Source organism: Tupaia chinensis, unplaced genomic scaffold, assembly GCF_000334495.1.
Source record: "Tupaia chinensis unplaced genomic scaffold, TupChi_1.0 Scaffold000222_1, whole genome shotgun sequence".
In the NCBI taxonomy this organism is placed as follows: Eukaryota; Metazoa; Chordata; class Mammalia; order Scandentia; family Tupaiidae; genus Tupaia; species Tupaia belangeri.
The window spans coordinates 645,752-669,181 of NW_006159697.1; the positions used below are offsets into that span (position 1 = coordinate 645,752).

The following is a 23,430-nucleotide window of genomic DNA, read 5'->3' on the forward strand; positions in this document are numbered from 1 at the left end:
CACGAAGCGGCAGCCACCCTCTGGGGGAAGAACAAGGCACATACGGAGTTTCAAACACTGCCCGGTAGGTGCTGCCAGTGCTCTGCACTCTTGGGGAGACTGTTGAAGAAAAGACTACCCAGGCTATTATGATGCCTATTAACGAGTGTCTGACTGAGTTATATTTTGTAATTGTGTGATCGCATAAAACTCTCATTTTATATACACACATAAAGTTTTCACTTTTTTTTTTTTTTGGAGAGGTTTTTGCTGTGCGCTCGCCAGAGAGACAGAGAGAGACAGAAAGTGAGACATCACCCCCCCAGGGGGGATGGTCACGCCGCAATCCCTTCTCCTCCATTCTCCTCTTGGGATCTTGGGCACGCATGCACATGCACCCGGCGTGAGTTTAAGCCACCGGGTCCAGGACTCGAATCGCAGTTGACTACATGGGAGTCCAGCGACACAGCCATTATGCCAACTGCTGGTCCCAAAGCGGCTAAAGAAGCTGGATCCCAAATGGGCAACCAGGGATTCAAATCTCAGTCCCAGCAGCCTGAAAAATATGTTGGGCTCCTGTGTGTGCCCCACATCCAGACAGGAGAGAGAAACGGAGGAGAGGGGATTGTAGAGTGATCGCGCCCCTTGGTGGGTGCTTTCTCTCTCTCTCTGGTGAACACATGCATTCTCTCACAATTTAGAAAACAAGCTATATAAGAGTTTATATATTTTATAAAGTTAGCATAAAGTATAAACCACATGAATGAAGCCCAAATCAGGGAAAACAAACACTGAAAAATAAGCTTCTTTTCTTTTATTCTATAGGGTATACGCAATTGCCGGAGAGACAGGGAGAGAGGGAATCATCCCCCATGAGGTATGGTCAGCCCATCATTCCTTCTCCTCCATCTCTCCCTCCTTTCAGAATTCTGGGCATGCACATGCATGTGCCCAGAAACCACCAGGTCTGGGTATCGAACCACACAGTCAGCCATAACCATCCTGATAGACGTTGTGGCCTCTCTCAGGATGGAGGTGCCCTGGGTTTTATTACTCGCTGGCTCCCTTGACCATTAGGCCAAGGGTTGACCCCACACACTGACAAAAATAATTTTCTCCTGGGCAGGTGTACTCACCGGAGAGACAGAGACAGAGGGAGCAAAAAGGAGAAATCACCCCACAGAGGGAATGGTCACACTGCAATCTCTTCTCCATTCTCCTCTGGGGTTTTGGGCGCTGATGCACATGCGCCCAACATATTTTTCAAGCTACTGGGTCTGGGGCTCGAACTGTACCGGCAGCCATATGGGATTCAGCTGCCCTAACCACTATGCCATTGACTGGTACACACTGACCTCGTAGTCAGCAAAAACCACGTGGGTAGACACGGTGGATCAGACACTGAGCACTCTTCCAGGCAAACGGAGAAGATGACTGAGCGGATCAGGAGTCTGTCCACAGCCTGAGGAGGAGCAACCACATGGTCCTTTCAGTCATCCAAGTGTAGGCGGGCTTAAGCAATGACTAGGGGGTATAAGCTACACTGAGAAGGAAGACGGACATCGGGAGGAGCTGACGGTGCACGTCCCCTGGACATCGTTTCTACGATGAGGTCAGGTCCTGGAGCGGGGAAGAACGAACGCTTCCTGTGTCTTGTCATGGAGCCCACTGCATCAGCCTGGCCAAGGCTCGCAGGGCGTGGAGGGCGGATGGAAACTTAAGGGAGGGCTGGGGACAGGGACAGTGGAAATTGCAGGGCCCTCTGTTCCAAGCCTTCCTTCTGGGAGGACCTGGTTCTCTTCGAGGCCATCCTAGTTAGGAACTCGAGAAAACCAGCCCACAGAGAACATAATCAAGCTGGAGATGATGCATCAGAGCCATTCAACCCCACACAGTCAGACCCTCTCCAGCACCCCTGCCCTGCGAGAGGCCACCGCTTCTTTACATTATTTCAAGAATTATTTAATTGTATTTATTATTTTATAGTATTTATTACTATTTTTTAAAATTTAACCATAAAGAACAAGTGAGAAAGCAAGCCACCAGGATGAGGACTTGAACCGCGGTCTGCCATGTGGGAGTCCAGCGACTTAACCGCTATGCCACTTGCCAGCCCCCACAGCTTATTTCAATGGAGTCGCCGCCAAGTCCTAACATCTTTAGGCTATCCAACAACCGTCTTTGGAGTTCATTTTTGATATTTGCGATAGCTTTATAAGCAGCAGAACTTGTAAAATGGAGGTTTAAACTCACGCCAGGTGCGTGTGCACATGCGTGCCCAAGATCCCGAGAAGAGAATGGAGGAGAAGAGACAGTGGCATGGCCATCCCCCCTGGGGAGCGATTTCTCTCTTTCTGTCTCTCTGTCTCTGTCTTTCTGGTGAGCGTACACACCCTATAGCAAAAACCTCTCAAAAAGAAAAAAAAAAGAATGTCTCAAGTTGTATGCTTGAACTTTAGGGAATTCCCTTGTAAGACAAGCAGGAGGAAAAATATTAGAGGCTAAGTAAGAAGCTACGAAATAGCATATAAACTACCAACACTCACCTAAGTGGATCATGTGGTTATTAACAATGTAATATTCTCCAAGCTCTATGAAGGAGCCTGCAATCTGCTGGAAGGTAAATGAATCACAGAGAAATAGCCCCCTGCAAGGAAGGGCAACACCGTTCAACCTCTGAACTTCACGACAGTCTGAGCGGACTGACCGGAGAGTCTGGTTCTGCCCCTGCACATCACAGAGGAGGACACTGAGCACAGACAGGAAGCCGTGGCTGCCAGGACCTCACGGGGTGTACACAGAACGTGGCTCTCTTGAGCCCAATGTCCTGCTTTGGAATTGGCCCTCTCGCCACCACTCCAAATGAGTTCCCTTTTATTCTGTCCTGTTAAATGCTTAGAGTCAGGAGAGTTTCTCAGCTCGGGAACCAGCAGTTAGCGTAATGGCTATGTCACTGGACTCCCACGTAGTCGACCGCGGTTCGTGTCCCGGACCCGGTGGCTTAAAACTCACGCCAGGCGCGTGTGCGTGCGTGCCCAAGATCCCGAGAGGAGAATGGAGGAGAAGGGATTGCGGCATGACCATCCCCCCCTGGGGGGTGATTTCTCACTTTCTGTCTCTATGTCTCTCTCTGTCTGTCTGGCGAGCGCACGCGCCCTTATAGTGAAAATCTCTCCAAAAAAAAAAAAAATTAGAAAGGAGAGTTTCTCAGCTAAGGCAGCTTTTTTCTTTTCTACGTTTACTATTCTTTTAAGAATTATTTTATTTTTAAAGCATTATTTAATTTTAATTGTTATTATTCTTTTTAAAATTTGGCCAGAGAGAGAGAGAGAGAGAGAGAGTGAGTGAGAAAGCAAACCGTCAGATCCGGGACTCGAAACTGTGGTCGGCCAAGTGAGTACAGTGCCCTTAACTGCCACACCATCTGCTGGCCCCAAGAATTTTTAAATTCATCATTATATTATTTTAAAAATTTGCTATAGGGCATGCGCAGTCACCAGAGAAACACAGACATGGAGAGTGAAAGGGAGAGGAGGAGGGAGAGAGGAAAAGTGAAAAAGCAAGCCACCAGGTCTGGGACTTGAACCATGGTTGGCTCAAGCTATAGGGGTCCAGCTTCTCAACCACCACGCCACCCACTGGCCGCAGAGAATGTGCACTCACCAGAGAGACACAGACAGAGAGCGAGAGAAAGAACCCCCCATGGAGGATGGTCACACTGCAGTCACATGCCCTATAGCAAAAAACTCTCTTATCAGAAACAAACAAACAAACAAACAGAACAGTGATTTCCTTCTTAATCTGTGTATGCAAGTGAGCTAAAGCGACCGGATTGCGGTGCTGCCTCTCTGCCCCGCCCCTCAAGGTACGAGCGTTCTGGCTGACACGAACGCTTTCTTGCGGCAGTCGTTCAGGCTCCCGAGTGGGTATAGCCAGCTTCCTAGCCCTGGCAGTAGGGAAGCGAGCACCTGGTGATCGTCCAGGCCCTGCACACCTTCCATCCCAAGCTCGCCTGCCCGTTAACTCTTACAGGAGGGCCCAGCTCCCGGGGGAAGGAGAGAGAGTGAAGCCTGCAGCTGCCCGGGGGGCAGTGGCCTCCTCTGACTCGGGCTCCCGGTCTGCAAGTCACCCTCGGTTCCTTGGGTGTTAGCACACCCACATCAGGAGAAACTGTCAGCCCACTGAGTGCTCACCTGTCATACTGCCAAGCCACATACCTGAGGTTGGGAGTCCCCCCCTGCCCATGGAAATGACTCAACTGGCCAGCATGTCTTTGTAAAATCTACCGCTCAAGACAAATCTCCTCAAACGCTAAATCTGGAAAATAAAAACGACTTATCCACTCTTCTCCAAAAGCAGAACTAAACTTCAGAGAAAGGTAAGCGACCGTAAGGTGTCAGTGCCGGCATCCTGGAGGGTTTCCGAGGAACCCACCGGGAAAGGAAGGTCCGCGAAGGGACCCTGGCAGCTCCGCTCGGTCCCTCAGCTCAGTGGGACGGCTATGTGCATGACCGTTGCCAGCGGCACGCAGACACACACAACACGCCTGGCCCTGCTTTCCGACACTCTGGGAAAACGAGGGACAAGAAGGTGGCAGAAAGGATGGCCGAGCAGCTACTACACGCGAGGCATGGTGCTGACTAGGCGCGAGGCAATTTGCTGCAAGCAAATCTAGAACCGACGCGTCCATGCACGCGTGCACACACACGGCTCTGGAGCTGTTTAAGAGCATAATCCCAGGGCTGGCTGGAGGGGACAGCAGTGCTGCACTGCTCACACAGCTACGGATCCATACGGGAGGCTGAAGGTTCTAATCCTCAGGCGGCTGGCACACGCGGGGCCGTGCGCCAATGACCGCTGTTGGTGGGGAAAGGCATGAAGGCCCCCATTGGGGATGCTTGCCTTTCTTTCTCTCTCCCTGACTCTCACGAGAGAAAGAAACTTCCAACGACCAAAAATGATGCTAGTAAAGCAAAGCTCCCACTGTTAAGCCCCCCAAGGGAACAAGAGGAGGCGGCAGAGTTCCAGGGAAGAAGAGGGACATTTTAGAAGAAAGAGAAGTAAACATCTCGAGTGGTGGGGCAGAAAAAGGTGAGGGACCTCCAGAGAGCCTCCGGAAACAGATGTGGGCCTGATTTCCACCTTTCCCAGCACCGGGACGGCAGGGTGAGTCACATGGCCCGGTTCCTATGTCTACATGGAGGATGACCTGAGCGCCCCCAGAGCAGGGTAGGACCCTATGCCTTTACCTAAGCCCCCAGGGCCTGATGTGCAGTGCATACCCATACGTGTCAGCTAGAACTGGTTTTCAGCCCACTCGGAAGAGTCAAGAGCCACCTGAAGGGGCTTTATGATCACGGCAGGGAGATGCCACCCTCGCCAGGCGGTGACTCAGGACTTGCCTTGTACTCGTTCGCCGCTGCCGGTCCATCGGGCAGCGTGGCACTGACGAAGCCAGTAAAGGCGAGAGCCGTCACCAGAGACCTGTGCTCAGGCGTCCCTTTCCTAATCTGCATGCGGGTCCCATGTTAACACCTAACTGGTTTCTGGAAGGACATCCGTTTCTAGCCTTGGCGTTCTGAGAACTCAGGGGATGTTTTCCAACTTCTGGGGTTCTGAAAGGAAAGGGAGCTTTTTGTGGCATTCACAGACCCTCCCTGGCCCCCAACAGAAAGGGACAGAAAGGAGGCTGTTAATGAGAGGAGACTTGTTTTCTGGCCTGGCCTGGTTCTGATTAGACACACCTTCCATTAGATTGCTGTGAAGCCTTTGGAACAGTGATTACGCAAGGAAGAAATGCCAGCCTTTGCCTTCGCATCGTGAAAGCCACGATGTTCTCTCCCCGTGCTGTGAGAAGACAAGATCTGCAGAGCCTGATGGCATTTCTGGAGTTCTCCTGCTAGAGCTAACGGATTCCGCGTCATAGTAATCGGGGTTAAGAGCCATCGAAAAACTAGGGGGAACATTCGTGCTAGTATTTCTTTTTATGACTTCACTTGAAGGTGGCAGAAGCTCCCTTGACTTGTTCCCTTCACAAAACAGCTCAAAATTCAGTCCTGTGAGAAATGCTGTGTTTTATTTATTTAATATCACATCCTTACTGCATTTGATAGGCTAACATTTGCTAGGAAGGGAGAGGGTTACTTCCGACAAGAAAATCTTACTTGCTATTTCATTATCTTAAAAACCTGGGCTATTGGAACCAGCAGTTAGCGTAATGGCTATGTCGCTGGACTCCCACGTAGTCAACCGCGGTTCAAGTCCCGGACCCGGTGGCTTAGAACTCAGGCCAGGTGCGTGTGTATGCGTGCCCAAGATCCCAAGAGAAGAATGGAGGAGAAGGGACTGTGGTGTGGCCATCCCCCTGGGGGGTGATTTCTTGCTTTCTCTCTATCTCTCTCTCTGTCTGGCGAGTGCACGTGCCCTATAGCAAAAACCTCTTAAAACGGGCCCTATAACAAAAACCCCTTAAAAAAAAAAAAAAAAAAAGGCTGGGCTATTGCCAGCAAGTCATGTGGTGGTTAAGGCGCTGAACTGCCCACATGGCCCACTGTGGTTTGAGTCCTGGACCTGTCAGCTTCCTTTTCACTTTGTCTCTCACTCCCTCTCTCTCTGCTCAAAATAAATAATCATAATAATAACAATAAATAAATAAATAATTCTTTACAAAATAGAGAAAGAAAATCACACAGGGCACGTGTGCCCAAAATCCCAGGAAGAGAATGACCGAGAGGAGACTACGGTATGGCCATCACCTGTGGGGGGTGCATTCTGTGGGTCCCTATTGCTGTCTCTCTCTAGCAAGCAAATGCGCATGTGCCCTATGGCAAAACCTTACATCATAATAATAATAATAATAATAATAACAATACCTCTGTCACTCTCCCTGGAGTGCACATGCCCCTCTGGCAATTAAAAAAAAAAAACAAAACACACACACACAAAAAACCAGACTCACAAGAGGCCAAGCCGAGGACAGAGAGGGCAAATGACCTCTGGCCAGGAGCAGAGCTCTGAAATAGCAAACATAATCTAGGCACACATTAACGGAAGACCCCTGTGTTTGAGGAAGGGCAACATATGCAGGGACTCCAACATGGCTGGAGGGAATGGTTTCTCTCTCTTTTTTTTAAACTTTGCCACATCATGAAACAATCTTTGAAACCAAAGCAGCCCTCTGTCTCTGGAGGGACGTAAGCAAGTGCGTCTGGCCTCTGCTCTTAGCCAGCTGGTGTTTACGCTGGAAGAATCCATTGCTTCAAGTAATCGTTTGGACCAGGCGCGGGTCTCTGGCCTCGTCTCCAGGTACTGAGGACAGCCAGCCAGAGCTGCTGGAAGAGCTGCTCCAATGATCTCACTGTCACCGGGCCCTTGCCTGTCTGCGTTTCTTCATGGAAGCACACAAACCTTCTGCTCCCAGGCGGCCCGCCCCTCACCTCCCTCTCTGCCTTCTCCACGGCCCCCGTCTCTAATCAGACCCGAACTCGGAGCAGGTCCGGGCTGCCATCAATGCCCAGGCTAAGATAAACGATCCAACGCATGGCGCAACCTTCACACAGAAACGCCATGCACTGCTCCGAAGCTCAGCGGAGAGCCAGCGTTTCCGGGGGGCGGGGAGGAAATAGGTTTGTCTCATCACTGTACATCTTCTCCCCCTACAGGACGAGAAAGAAGCTAAAGTGGAGCTCTTGAAACATTATATCGTGCTACGACAGCAGGATTAAATAAATGATGGTAAAAACACAGATGGGAACGATCACGCCACCATGAAGCTTTCAGAAAGCAATACATCATGTAAGCGGCATGCTCACCAGGCCCGGGGCATAGGGAAGTGCTGAATGCTGAGTGTGGTTTACCTCGCAGTGCTGGCTCTGACGGAGAAGCATGGCCCTTACTCTGGTCACTGCCGTTCACAGGTTAGACAATGAAGGCGTGAGGAGGTAGCCAGGATTTCACATGACACTGCTAGACATTCAACACTGCGCTCTTCAGGTCACCTGAACACGTTCGGAGCTGGCAGCAATGGCACACCGGTAACACGAAGCTTTGCAATGCTGGACCCACGTCAGGAGGTCCCGAGTTCACATCCCAGGGTCCCCCAGTGCGTTCTGGACACACGAGCGTGGGCCTATGCTCTGGATTGGCTCAGGTTGAGGGTGGGTTAGGCACGTAGGGAGTGTCTATCTTCCTTCTCTATCTCCCTATCTCATAGAAGAAATTTCACAAAACCTAAGACGGGGGTCAGCAGATGGCACAGTGATTACATCGCTGGACTCCCACATGGTCAACCGCAGTTCGAGCTGCAGACCTGGAAGCTTGCAATTCATGCCAGGTGCATGTGTGTGCATGCCCAAAATCCTGAGAGGAGAATGGAGAAGGGACTGCAGTGTGGCTATCCTTACTGGGGGAGTAGGGAAGGTGATTTCTTACCTTCTCTCTCTCTCTCTCTTGCATGCATGCCCTATGGCAAACAAACAAACAAAAATTACTTAAGGTTTTTAAAAAAATATTTATTTATTTATTTCCATTTGTTACTGTTATTTTTTTCTTTATTTGATGAGAGAGAGAGAAAGGGAAAGTGAGAAAGCAAGCCCCCAGGTCCAGGACTTGAACCATGGTTGGCCATGTGGGAATCCAGCACCCTTATCCATCATACCACCTGCTGGCCCCAAGTACTTAAGTTTTTGTCCAAAGCTATATAATGGTAAGACATCGATAGAAGCATTCCCAAGCTGGGAGAAGGGACTGGAGAGGGGAGAAGTCAACAACAATAAAAAAAGAAAGCCAACATATATAATTAGGGCTTGAGTTCTATTACAGGAAGACACATACACAGAAAAGGACTGCAGAGAAACACGGGAAAATATGAATAGATTTCATCCAGGTTGCTTTCTGCCTTCCATATACTTATCTTCATTTACCAAAGAGTGTTGTGTGCATACATGAGTACAGAGCTGTAGAGATGCATATATATAGATAAAAATTTTACTTAGGGCCAGCAGGTGGTGTGGTGAAGGTGTTGGACTCTCACACGGCCAACCTTGGTGAGTCCTGAACCCACATCTTGAAAATCATGCTGGGTGCGTGTGCATGCATGGGCAAAATCCCAGGAGGAGAATGGAGGAGAAGGGATTGCAGCGTGGTCATCCCTTCCAGGAGATTTTTTCTTTTCTTTTCTTTCTTTCTTTTTTTTAAACTTAAGTGGATTAGGAATTGCTTTTTTTTAAAAAAAAAAATTGTTTATTTTCATTTATTCATTCATTTATAGAGAGAGAGACACACAGAAAGAAAGAAAATGTGAAAAAGCAAGCCACCAGGTCCAGGACTCAAACCGTGGTCGGCCAAGTGGGAGTGCCCAGCATCTTAACCACCATGCCACCTGCTGGTCCCCACCAGGGGATGTTTTCTTACTTCCCCACTCATTGTCTCTATCTCTCTCTCTGGCCAGTGCATGTGCCCTACAAGGAAAAAACAAACAAAAAAAAAGTTGGGACTTCCTAAATATCTGCAGTACCTTTGCTAAGTAATCACAATTTATGGTCTGTCTTAAACCACGTCATGAGTCTCATGTGAATCGGAGCTTTGGCCCCAGGTGGCCTCCCACTCAAAAAGTCACTGTTAAAAAAGGGAGGAAAAGGGAACCAGCAGTTAGCGTAATGGCTATGTTGCTGGACTCCCACGTAGTCGACCGTGGTTCGTGTCCCGGACCCGGTGGCTTAAAACTCACGCCGGGCGCGTGTGCATGCGTGCCCAAGATCCCGAGAGGAGAATGGAGGAGAAGGGATTGCGGCGTGACCATCCCCCCTGGGGGGTGATTTCTCGCTTTCTGTCTCTATGTCTCTCTCTGTCTGTCTGGCACACGTGCCATACAGTGAAAATCTCTCAAAAAAAAAAAAAAAAGGGAGGAAAAAACCAGATGTGTTCCTCTAGGGTAAGGTCAGCAAGTTGTGCCTGATGCCAGTGTCTATAAATAAAGTTTTATTGGCGCTCACTGGTGTTCACTCATTCCCATGCGGCCAATGCTGTTTTCCTACTGGAATAGCCCCGTTGAGGATCTGCACAATAGCTCCTCTGGCCAACAAAAGCTCAACTATTACAATCTGGCCCACGACAGGCAGTGCTCTCAGTCCCTCCTGGTCTACTGCAGTTTCCTCTTTCTGTATCAGAGGACAACTGCTGGATCTTTTCCCCAGCTTGCAACTGTCCTGCCTAATAACCTGAACAATGACATTTCCGCATGTCCACATTCCTTGTGAGGATACTAACCACATCAAACCTGAGAGGCGAGACGATCCCATTGTCATAGTCTACGACATATGACCTTGAAAAGAGGGCACCTATTGCAACGATGCAGTCGAACGGCCATAGTTAGAAGCCTTCCTTGGGGCCGGCAGGTGGCGTGGTGGTTAGGGTGCTGGACTTCCACATGGCTGACCATGGTTCTGGTCCCAGACCTCGTGGTATGCTTTCTCAGTTTCCCTTCTTAACTCTCTCTGGTCAATTAAAAAAAAATTATAAGTAACTCTTAAAAAAAAAAAAAAAAGGAGGAGGAGGAGGAGAGAGAGGAGGAGAAGAAGGAGAAGGAGAAGAAGCCTTCCTTTTCTGACACACAGCATCTATCGCAGATAGGAAGAGAATGTGATTTACAGATTATTTCTAAGCTAACTGACGAGCCGTCGCTACTACGGCAGGTAAACAACAGAGTACAGTTTATGAGGGGAATCCCAAACAACCATCTGTGTGTGTCAACTGCAAGGTGCGTGATCAAAAGCTACACAAAAAAAAAATTAATTTTTTTGGAGAGGTTTTTGCTATAGGGCGCATGTGCACGCCAGACAGAGAAAGACAGACAGACAAAGCGAGAAATCACCCCCCCAGCGGGGATGGCCATTCCGCAATCCCTTGTCCTCCGTCCTCCTCTCAGGATCTTGGGCACGCACGCGCACACGTTGGGCATGAGTTTAAGCCACCGGGTCCGAGACGCGAACCGCGGTCGACTACATGGGAATCCAGCGACACAGCCATTACGCCAACTGCTGGTCCCTGGAAAGCTTTCCTTAAAAACGTTACACAGAGTTACCATATAACCCCACAATTCCAGTCCTAAGTGTACAGCACAGAGAAAGGAGACACATGTGCACACAAAAACCTACATACAGGGGACCAGCAGATGGCATCACGGTTATGTCACTGGACTCCCACGTAGTTGGCTATTCGAGTCCTGGACCCGGGGGCTTAAACTCATACCAGGTGTGAGCTTTCTCTCTCTCTCTCTGGCGAGTGCACCTGCACTATATCAAAAATCTCTCTAAAAAAAGAAACAATGTATATATGGATGTTCATTATAGCATTATTTGTAATAGCTGAAAGGTAAAGACAAGCAACCAACCGTCGATCGACTTACATGCAAAAAACACATGGCCTATGCATGGGATATGCACACAATGGACTATCGCCGTACTACATAGAAGGACTGACAGGTGCTACAACAAGGATGACCCTGGTATCCTTCTGCAGCGTGAAACAGAGCAGTCATGAAACAACTCCTTTCAAATATTTAAGTCATTAATATCAAAATTCTTATACACATTTAACTTTCTTTTTTTAGGTTTTGGCCATACAGCACATGTGCTCACCTGAGAGGGACAGAGAGAAATTACCCACCCCAGGAGGGACGGTCACCCTACGATCCCTCGCCTCCTGAGATTTTGGGCACGCGTGCACACACTCTCCTGGCATGAGTTTCAAGGTGCCAGGCTCGGGACTCGAACCACAGTCAGTTACGTGGGAGTCCAGTGCCTTGACCATCACATGACCTGCTAGCCTCTCCATGTGTAACTTTTTAAAACAATCAGCATAGGTCTGATTTTAAGCAAAAATATCTCAGACCTTATTGTTCAACTAAAATTTATTTTAGTTAAATTTAAGTCTGATTTTATTTTTGGTCTGTTCTCTTAAGACAGTATGACAAAAATCTTCCCTAAATTCCACTACTGTGCTTTAAAATCACAAAGTTCTACAGGTTTTTAGGTTTTATTTTTACTAAAAATAAAATAAAAAAGAACCATAACGAGGTATGTGTGTGCGTGTGTATATAACATTTTTTTAAGGGAACCAACAGTTAAGCACAATGGCTATGTCGCTGGACTCCCATGTAGTCGACTGCGGTTCACGTCCTGGATCCAGTGGCTTAAACTCACGCCACGCGTGTGTGCGCGTGGGCCCAAGATCTCAAGAGAAGAATGGAGGAGAAAGGATTGCGGTGTGACCATCCCCTCTGGGGGGGTGATTTCTCGCTATCTGTCTCTATGTCTCTTGTCTGTCTGGCGAGCGCATGCTCCCTGTAGCGAAAACCTCTCCACACACACAAAAAAATTTTAAGTAAATAAACAAAACCTTAAAACCCCATGTGCTGGGGCCAGGAGGGAGAATAGCGGTTAAAGCACTGGACTCCTACATGGCTGACATGCGTTCAAGTCCCAGATCCAGTGGCTTGAAACTCATGGCGGGTGAACAGGTGCATGCCCAAAATCCCAAAAGAAGAGTGGATGAGAAGAGAGATTCCTTCTAACTGTCTCACTGGCAAAAGCAAGCTCTCTATGGAGAAAAACGAAACAAAACAAAACAAAACAAAACACAGAACACCAACCAACCAACCACATATGCCAAAAGGTAATAAGGTAACTTTTACAGAAATGTGGGGCCGGGTGATCAGGTTTGGTTTTAAAATGGTGGCTTCAAGTCGTAACACCTGTGCTCATATACCGTTTAGGTTTGCTATTCTAGAAACCTCACTAGACTATAAATAGCAATCTACAGGATTTCCGAATACATTTCAAGGTTAACTAGCAAATCAATTTGCAGAGACATACAAATCATATTAAGAGACTAATAAAGCATAGAAATGAGATGCAGGACCCAAATAAAATCTATACTCGTGTGCCCAATTATAATGAACTTTTCAGCTTCATCATAACTCATAGCGGTGACAAGAGAGATTGATTTTAGAAGGTGTCATCTCCTGGAAAGGCTCGGGAAAGTTTACACAGCTTCTTGAGAACCCCAAATCCTGGGAACCAGCAGTTAGCGTAATGACTATGTCACTGGATTCCCACGTAGTCGACCACGGTTCAAGTCCCGGACCCGGTGGTTTAAAACTCACGCTGGGCGCGTGTGTGTGCGTGCCCAAGATCCCGAGAGGAGAATGGAGGAGAAGGGATTGTGGCGTGACCATCCCCCCTGGGGGGTGATTTCTTGCTTTCTGTCTCTCTGTCTGTCTGGCGAGCGCACGTGCCCTATAGCAAAAAACTTCTCAAAAAACAAAAACAAAAACAAAAACAAAAAACAAAAAACCCAAATCCTCCGAATGCATTCACCGAAAAGTTCTCCTTTAGTTTGGCCTATCCAGCTCATTCTGATTGATCCATGACTACGCCGCATCAGTGACCTTCCAAGTTCAGCGAGGAACACCACCAAGGACCCTAACCTGCAACTTCCTTCTAGAAAACGACTTCGAAAGCGGAAGGTGCTGCTCCGTTTTGGTAAAACCCGGTTCTGTTTCTCACACAGATAGTCGAGGACCAGCGGCCGGTGGCTGCTTACCGTTAGGGTGACTTCATGTGTCGACCTTTGGCCCAGTGAGTTTCCCAGCATCCAATCATAGAAACGGCAAGGCGTCCACAGGGACCTGCCTGAAGAGAAATGGAAAGTGAGGAGACAGGAAGGCAGCGCCGCTGGGCTGTGTCCGCCCCATCCCTGCAGGCTTTCTTTCAGCCCAACTCAAACTCGACCCATTTTCATGGGTCACCAATTCGGTCGCAGGTCTACACGCAGACTCCGGGGTTTTGTATGCAAAGTGAAAAACTTTAAAAAAGGAGAAAGAAGGGCCAGACAATGATGCAGCTGTAACTGCACCTCCACTGGAAGTCGGGGTGCACGTCCCTGAGCTGAGCACACCAACCACTCGTGCACGCCCGTCATCAAGGCTGCCTGGAGCTGTGGGTGGATCACAGCATGAAGACCCTGTTGGGGTGTCTTCCCCCATCACCTCTTCTCCCCTCTCTTGCTCATGAGAGAAATAACTGGGTACTCAAGCATTACGATGCATGGAGAAATTTTGGAAATCTCAAAACTAGATAAAATTAATAATAGTTCAGATATCAATCCATCAAGGTCTCACCAAAGTGTCTATTTTCGGGACAGTGCCACATACAAACGACGACCACCCTCAGAAGACCACGGCTTTAGCAAAACCTCGCACACAGCATGGGTGCGTGTGTATGATGACCCCGGTACAAACACGCACGCGCGGACGAAGCCGCATTCCTACGAACCGTGCTCATAAAGACACGGGACCGCAGATGGTGTAATGGTTACGTTGCTGGAATCACAGGTAGTTGACCGTGGTTCGAGTCCTGGACCCAGCCAGCGGCTTCAAACTGGGTGCAAGTGCATGCGAGCCCCAAATCCCAAGAGGTGACCGGATGAGAAGGGACTGCTGTGAGTTCTTACTTTCTGTCTCTTTGTCTCCCTCTGTCTCTCTGGTGAGCACTCGCACCCGATAGCAAAGATGTCTCTCTCTTATGGAAAATAAAAAGAAAAACAGAAGCAAGAGCCCTTTGTCCACTGGCTCTTCTAAAATGGAGCAAAGCAAAAGTGCGTCTCAATTTTCCAATTCTTTTTCTCCTGTATCTTCATTCTGCAAGGGTTCCACTTACACGGAGGAAGAAGTCAAGTTTATACCCACAGAAAGATCATCCTTCTCTTCATGTTTAAACATACTTTTCAGTCACTATACACTCTAATCAGTCAGCCATCCTTGCCCTTCACTGAGATGAACCTCCCAGCCTTGGCGGGGTGGCATGGAGGGCACTCAAATTACCCACAGTCATGAACAAACTCAAGAATTAAGTCAACGAAATGCCCACTGCTTCCTTCAAATTCGTATTCGATGGTCTTGAGTGACGATAAAAAGGTGCCAGGTTGAGTAAAATTCAAACCCACGAATGAAGCAAAGAGTGAAGGTGTTTCTCATTAGAGAGTTCCTGTGCAACCTCAGGAAGTGTTTTTAGAAATTCAAGTAAATCTTCCCCACTGAGTCATGTTTACAGTTATTCTCTTTCAAGGAAGGAGATTAAAAGAATTCTACAGTCAAGTTCTCAGGCCCCCAAGGCTCATTATAGTGCATTTTTAAAAAGTCATAAGGATATACAAGATAAAAGTAAAAACCGGGTCAATTTCAAAAACAATCTACCAGTGAAGAAAACGACTGAGATTTAAAGGAAATTCATGTACAAATCTTTGACAGAAATGAAAGGGCACCAGGTGAATCAGGCACAGAGAAATATTGATTTTTGCTTCTAAAACAGTTTATGAAACAAATTTGGTGGGGCCAACAGACAGTGTGGAGGTTAAGACGGCTGGATCCCACAAGGCTGGTTCCCAAAGGGTTAGTTGTGTGGTTCAAGTCCCAGATCCTACCGCTTGGAAAGTGACGCTGGGCGTGTGAGCATGCATGCCCAGAACTCCAAGAGGACCCCAGTGGGAGCTTTCTCACTTTCCTTCCCTACTACTTCTGTCTCTGCCAGTCTTTAGGGAAGGCACATGCCCTATGGCAAAGCTTAACAACAAACAAACAACAACAACACACACAGAGACACAAAACTGCAATGGACATAAAATAAGAGAATATTCCTCAGACTGAGCTGAAGCAGAAAGCAAATGATTATTTTCAGGACTAGGTTGTAAATTACCAGGGGGTGCAAGTAGCCTTATGAAGAAATTGCTAAATACTGTAAAGTATCAAAATATGAGCAGATGTCACCACAATAAGCTCCAAATTGCTTGTGAATTAACACATTAAAATCCATAATAATTCAATAAGTAATTAATACGCAAACAGATCTTATTACAAGCTGTTCAGGAAAAGGCTTTAGAATCAGATCCTTATTCTTTGGTCCAAAACAGATGGTAACTCACAAATTAGAGACTTGAAATAGAAGATTATCTTTTATATATGTTGTTAAACTCAGTAAGTGTAATTAACTTATCATCTGTGTGTGATCAACAACAACAACAAGAGGGAATGATGACTTTGGTGAATAACACGCTTCTAGTTACACAACATGTCAAAACTAATTAGTTTACTGGTAGAAACAATGAATTTCAATGAGAATTCAGAGGGTCTAATGCCTGGTCATCACTAACTTTCCTATTATTGTTACCCATACACAATCGTCATCGGTGAACGGCGTTGGCAAGACAATTTACGTATCGCAAAACATTTATGAAATGCAAACGATTTTAATAAAGGCAATATAGCAAAATGCCAACTCTTGATTAATATCAAACGGATTCTACTGGGTTTTTGGAAAAGTCATGACATGCTTGTTCCTACATTTGTTCCTACATTTATTTATTTAAATAAAGAATTTTTCTTTTTTGGGGGTAAAGAATGATTTATTTTTCATTTTATTATTATTATTCCTCAATTTTGACCAGAGAAAGAGAGAGTCAGAGAGTGAGAAAGCAAGCTGCCAAGTCTGGGACTCAAACCACGGTTGGTTATGTGGGAATCCAACACCTCAACCACCACACCACCTGCTGGCCCTCTGTGTTTTTCTATCAAAATCGCATCTTTTCCAACCGGCCCATAGTTGCGAATGCCCACAGCTCTTGGAGAGTCAGGGGATGGTGCCCATGCCTGCGGACAGTCCTTCCATGTCAGAGAAGTCACTTCTCTAAGATGGTACCATAGACCACACACCTGGTGTCCCACACAAAGTGAGGTAACAGGTTTCTCACAGAGTGCTATTCCAGGTTCACGGCAAGAGACCTCCCTACACACCAGCCCCGTAACTGGGAACGAATGCACACACAAGCCAGCCCTCACCGGCGGTAAACTCCTGCCTTTAATGCTTGCCGCAATGTCTACGGGGTAAGGCTGGAAAGTAACAGAGATCTAGTCGATTATTGTCCAAATTCCTAACAGCATCCTCAGCTCCATTTCATCCATGGAACTGCAAACCCTGGAGGTCACTTTTCCACAGTGCTTTGTGAACATCTCTACAGGTGTGAAAAACCACTGTCAGGAAGTTAAAACCAATGCGTGATCCTTAATATGACATTTTCAAATTCAAAACGGGGTGTTCCTTGAAAGCACTCACTTTGGGAAGTTACATTCTCTGCCCATTAGGAAAAAAAAAAATAAACAATTTGAATATGTCCCTTTAAAAACGATGTGAAATCCCAAAACATCTTCATCCCTAAATGATGTACAGAAAAAGCCAGATCCCACATGGCTGACCAGAGTTCAAGTCCCCGCCCTGGTAGCTGGCATAAAAAAAGGGCAGGGGATTCTTGCTTTCAGAATCCATTTATTAAAACAAATTTTTTTTTTTTTAAAAAAGAAGAGACGTGGTATGATGGGTAAGGGTGCTGGATTCCCATACAGTCGACCATAGTTCAAGTCCTGGACCTGATGGCTTGCTTTCGCTTATTATTATTATTATTTTTAATTTTTTTAATTTGACCAGAGACCTAAAGAGAGATAGAGGGAAAGTGAGAAAGCAAGCCACCAGGTCTGGGACTTGAACTGGAGTAGGCCATGTGGGAGGCCAGTACCTCAACCACCATACCACCTGCTGACCCCCTGCTTTCATTTTCTCTGTTTCTCTGTGGTCAAATTAAATAAACAATAATAACAAATGGAATTAAATAAATAAATAAATATTTAAGAAAGGTAGGAAAGAAGGAAGGAACCAAAAGACAAAACCAAACCAGAACATCACAGCAATGGCCCAACCTCACCTTCCTGTAGACCTTACATGGTTGTTTTCTACGTCTTCGTTTTCAGTTAAGAATCATACAAGGGAACCAGCAGTTAGCGTAATGGCTATGTCTCTGGACTCCCTCGTAGTCAACCGCGGTTCGCATCCTGGACCCGGTGGCTTAAAACTCACGCCGGGCGCGTGGACGTGCGTGCCCAGGATCCCGAGAGGAGAATGGAGGAGAAGGGACTATGGCGTGACCATCCCCCCTGGGGGGTGATTTCTCGCTTTCTAAAAAAAAAAAAAAAAAAAAAAAAAAAAAAAAAAAAAAAACCCCCTAAAAAAAAAAAAAAAAAAAAAAAAAAAAAAGAAGAGTCATACAATTCATTTTAAAGTGGAGAACTCAATGACATCCAGTGAATCCCAAGGGTGTACAACCACTGCCTAGGTCAAGTTCCACTGCCTTTAAAAAAAAAAAAAAAAGCCTTTTTTTTCTTATAATTATCTTATTTTATCCATTCATTTATTTTTTAATTTGACCAGAGAGAGACAGAGGGTGAGAGTGAGAAAGAGAGGAAGTGAGAAAGCAAGCCACCAGATTCAAGACTTGAACCCTAGTCGGCCATGTGGGAGTGTCCAGCGCCTTAACCACCACGCCACCTGCTGGTCCCAAGTTCCACTGCCTTTGATCACTCTGACAGGAAACCAGTACCCAGAAAGCAGTCACTCCTCTGGCCCCTGTGGCCACCGGCCTGCTTTCTGCCTCTCCGGAGTTCCTGTGAGCGGAACCACATGGCAGATGACCTTGCGTTTTTGGCTTCTTTCATGAGCATGATGTTTTCAGGCCTGCTCATGTTATAGCATATCTCAGCTTTCTCTCTTTTTTTAAAAAGAGGTTTTTGTTACAGGGTGTGTGTGCTGGCTAGAAAGACAGAAAGCAAGAAATCACTCCCCCAAGGTGGCCACGCCACGATCCTTTCTCCTCCAGTCTCCTCTCGGATCTTGGGCACGCACGCACACGTGCCTGGTGTGAGTTTAAACCATCTGGTCTGGGACTTGAACCACGGTCAACACTGTGGGAGTCCAGAGATGCAATCATTACGCCATCTGCTGGTCCTAGTGTGTCTCAGTTCTCCGTCCCTCTTTATGGCTGTGTACTATTCCACTGTGTGGACGGACGTTTTTGGTCCATTCAGCAGCTGATAGGCATGGGGCTGCTATAAACCTGTGTGCCCCGAACATGCCTGCCTGGCCGTCTTCCATTCCTGGTGCTGTGCACCTAGCAGACGAATTGCCCCACACGGTTTTCCCTCTTCCTCCTCTACATCAGCCTCCTCTCCCCAGGAATGAGCAGGACAATGGAGGGAAGCCAAGCTGGACGAGCAGGGATTGGGAACAGGAGCAGATGGCCTAAGCTCCGGCAGGCAGGGCAGCCAGCAAAGGGGACAGAAGATGCACACGGAAGAGAACCTGTCAGCGTGAGAGCCACAGCCAGCCCGGACCGCAAGCCAGACAGCTCTGCTCGGCACGTGCCAGCTGTCCGACAAGCTCACGCCGAGGTCAGGTCTGCATGGATCCCCGTGCTTGCTGTCACTGCAGACTAAGCAAGTAATTGTCATCAAATCCTTCTGGACCCTGGCCTGCAGGGGAAGAATAATGTGCGATTTTCAGAGCAAACAAAATTGTTTGATTTTTTTTTTTAAAGAGAGATTTTTGCTATAGGGCATGTGTACTCTCCAAAGAGAGAAACAGAAAGTGAGAAGCCACCGTTCAGAAGGAATGGCCACACCTCAATCCCTTCTCCATTCTCCTCTCAATATTTTGGGTATGCACACACACTCGCCCAGCATGGCAGTTAGGCCGCTGGGTCCAGAACTCGAACTACAATCGATGACGTGGGAGTCTGGCGATGTAACCATTATGCCATCTGCAAGTCCCTCAAATTATGTTTCCTACCCAGAAGTATATGCTAATGATGGCATATACTCCCAAAGAAAAGCACAGGACTGTCATATCGATTCCCTATTTTTTCCCAATAACTCTTTACAAAGTTGATTTCGTTCATGACCACAGGAGGGGTACCGCTAACAAGGTCTGGGTGCTGTGATCCACCCCCAGTGCCAGGCAGCCCTGAGGCACAGCTCTGCATGTGCTTGGTGCACTCAGGGAGGTCTCCAGATGCAAACCCAGAACCTCCCCACGTGGTACAGCCTGGCAGAGCCCTGCATCGCCGTCTGGCCCGCTGGTCCCCTACTTTAATGGGGTGGGCACATGCACTTGGCCAGGGTGACAGACACGGGGAGAGCATGGCAAGCGAGCAAGTATCGCCCAAGAGCGTGTGGACTCACTGCAATTATTCCTCCTCCATTTCTCTCTTCTTTTGTGACTCTGGGCACGCACACACATGTATGTGGCATGTTTTCAAGCTGCTGGGGCCAGGATTTGAACTGTGCAGTTAGCCATGTGGATTCCGGCTCCCTTAGCCACCAGGCCATGGGACTGACTCACCAATGTGCACTTGACTTGGGAAATTCGAAATCTAAAGATGACGGTACTTGACTAAAAGGAATTAAGTGTGCCAAGATGGTAATGACTTATAAAAATAAATGTTGCTTTTCATGTAATAATAGCGCCGAGAAGTAGGGCAGCTCCGCACGCGCCTTTATCCACTGGGAATTAAATCAGGCCACTGTTCTCATTCTCTTACTCACCCAGCTGAGAAAATGGGTCCGGCATCTCATGGAAGAGACCTCTGTCTCGGCCACTGTAGCAACGGGATGCCCTTCTAGTGATGTTTGCCTCAGAGGCAACAGCAAAAGGGGCCCTTTCCCTTTTCAAAGAATATTTATGCCACAGAAAATAAATGTTTTGTGTTATTTTCTGAAGGATATAAGGAATCTTGTACACAAATTCCAAAGGCCTAACCTTTAACATCAAGCACAGTAGAAAGTCATCAATTTTAAAAAAAGGAATATCTGAAAAGATTTTTCTCATGAAAACAGTTGGCACAGGTAAATGACGAGCCTGTCCCTGACAGAAATAATACAAGGAATGAGACCAGAGGGTGACATAATGGCTAAGGCACTGGACTCCCAATGGCCAACTGCGGTTCGAGTCCCAGGCCCGGCAGCTGGAAACTCATGGTGGGGACATGGGCGTGCGTGCCCAACATCCCAAGAGGAGAATGGAGGAGAAGAGATTGTAACATGGCCATCTCCCATTGGGGGTTATTTCTTGCTTTCTGTCGTCTGTCTCACTGAGCCCACATACCCTCTCTCAAGAAAGGAAGAAAGAAAGAATACAGGGAGTTCGGATGTTCTTTGGAATGAACATCTCGGCAATGCTGTCTCAGATGGTGATCTGGGGTGGGCCTCCATCGATTTCCCTGCAGGTGGTCAGTGGAGCGGTACCTACAAACTGTGAAGCACTCTGCTAGTGTCACTGGTCTTCACTTGCTATGGGAAACAGTTACTACAGGTGCGATCCCCTGAAGGTGGCAGTTACCTAATTATTGTAATCCCCCCTACACAAGGTAATCACTTCTACTTCCCTTACACGTAAACACCAGGCCAAAGTCCAAGAGTTTTCTTCCCAAGACTGTCACCATGGAGGTCAGATCTAAATCCCACTAGCTTTGGACTATGCTCTATTTTAAAACCTATCTTAAGATGGCCTTTTTAAGGAACTCAGTTAGCATAATGGCTATGTCGCTGGACTTCCACGTAGTCGACCGTGGTTCACGTCCCGGACCCGGTGGCTTAAAACTCACGCCAGGCATGTGTTCGTGCGTGCCCAAGATCCTGAGAGGGGAATGGAAGAGAAGGGATTGCGGCATGGCCATCCCCCCTGGGGTGTGATTTCTCCCTTTCTGTCTCTCTGTCTCTATCTTTATGGTGAGTACACACACCAATAGCAAAAACCTCTTAACAAAAAAAAGAACTGGGACAACAGATGGCATAGCAGTTACACGGCTGGACTCCCACATGGCTGACAGTAGTTCGTGTCCGGGACCCAGTAAGTTGAAAATCATGCCAGGTGTGTGTGCCCCAAATCCCAAAAGAATAGGGGAGAAGGGACTGTGGCATGGCCATTCCCCTGGGGCGTGATTCCTCACTTTCCCTCTCATTGTCTCTGCCTCTCTCTCTTCTGTGGCTAGCGTGTGCACTCTAATGCAAAAACATCTTAAGAACAAAAAAACCTAAAAGATAACAAACAAACAAAATCCAACTTGTTCTGGTTTCCTCCAAGAGCAAACTCTTGCCTCTATTTATCATAGACAGCTATATCATAGTATATTTATACACCCTCAAAGTCACCTTTCTCTTGTCTGGATTCTGGTATGGCTTTGCTTCCCACAAACTATAGCCATGCCTGGAAAGCAAACTGTCTCCCTTACAGTGCAGGCTAGCAAATTCTCCAAAAGCAACATGGGCTGTCCGCAGCCAGATGCCAGAATACCTCGCAGAGCACTGTGCGTCCTCCAGTGGATGACTTAACCTCTCTGTGCCACTAAATGAACACAGTGCTTCTGAACAGTGCCCATGAATTCACTCACTCAAATACAGGTGAAGTCAGACATGTCACGAGTGGCAATTATTAAACCTCAAAATGAGATGTCCGTACACACTGGTCACGGTAACGTGGCTGTGTTCTTTCTGTCCTACTAATTTTCTCAGACTTTCCAAGAAAACAGCAGAGCGAGCAGGTGGCGTGGTGGTTAAGGGCGCCGGACTCCCACATGGTCAACCGTGGTGCCAGTCGCGGACCTGGTGGTTTGTTCTCTCACTTTCTCTCTCTGTCTGACTGTGTCTGTCTCTGGTTAAATGTAAATAAATAAATAAATAAATAGAGATAGATAAATAGTTAAATGAAAATAACTTGTATTTGTTTGTTTGTTTGTTTTTAAGAGGTTTTTGCTATAGGACCTGTGCGCTCTCCAGAAAGACAGAAAGCGAGAAATCACCCTCCGGGGGGGATGGCCACGCCACAATCCCTTCTCCTCCATTCTCCTCTCGGGATCTTGGGCACGCACGCACACGCGCCTGGCGTGAGTTTAAGCCGCCGGGTCCGGGACTCAAACCTCAAAAGAGTACATGGGAGTCCAGCGACATAGCTATTACACCATCTGCTGGCCCCATATAAAAATAATTCTTAAAAAAAAAAAAAGAAAATACAGGGACCAGCAGGTGGTGTGGTGAGTAAGGTGGCAGACCATGGTTTGAGTCCCCAGAGCCAGCGGCTCAGAACTCATGCCGGGTACGTGTTCTTTCATGCCCAAAGTTCTAAGAGGAGAACAGAGGAGGTGGGAGTTGAAGAAGGGATTTGGCAGAAAAGGGTCTGCGCCATGGCCATCCCCTCTGGGGAGTGATTTCTCACTTTCCCTCTCTGTCTCTCTCCTGAAAATGCACATGCCGTGGCAAAAACAAAAACAAAAACAAAAACAAAACAAAACAAACAAAAACAAAAAACATAAACGCAGGATGACCCTTATGTATACTTTACTTTAAAAAAAAAACATAAATGTATACTTTACTACAATTAAACACAGAAAAATTAAAAACCCAACACAGACGTACACACATTTTCACCAGTTACTGTCAAAAGGAAAAACATTCAGGGACCGGCAGTTAGCATAATGGCTATGTCGCTGGACTCCCACGTAGTCGACCGTGGTTCAAGTCCT

The 23,430-nt window shown here is 47.3% G+C and overlaps 1 protein-coding gene across 1 annotated transcript in view; it reads right to left on the reverse strand.

The window, feature by feature from the left end:
• The window catches only part of TBL1X (transducin beta like 1 X-linked), a 272,758-nt gene that overhangs the window by 74,451 nt on the left and 174,877 nt on the right, over window positions 1-23,430 (reverse strand). Inside the window, 1 exon segment of the mRNA XM_014587573.2 lies at window positions 13,582-13,670. The gene's annotated coding sequence lies outside the window, so the exon portion shown is untranslated.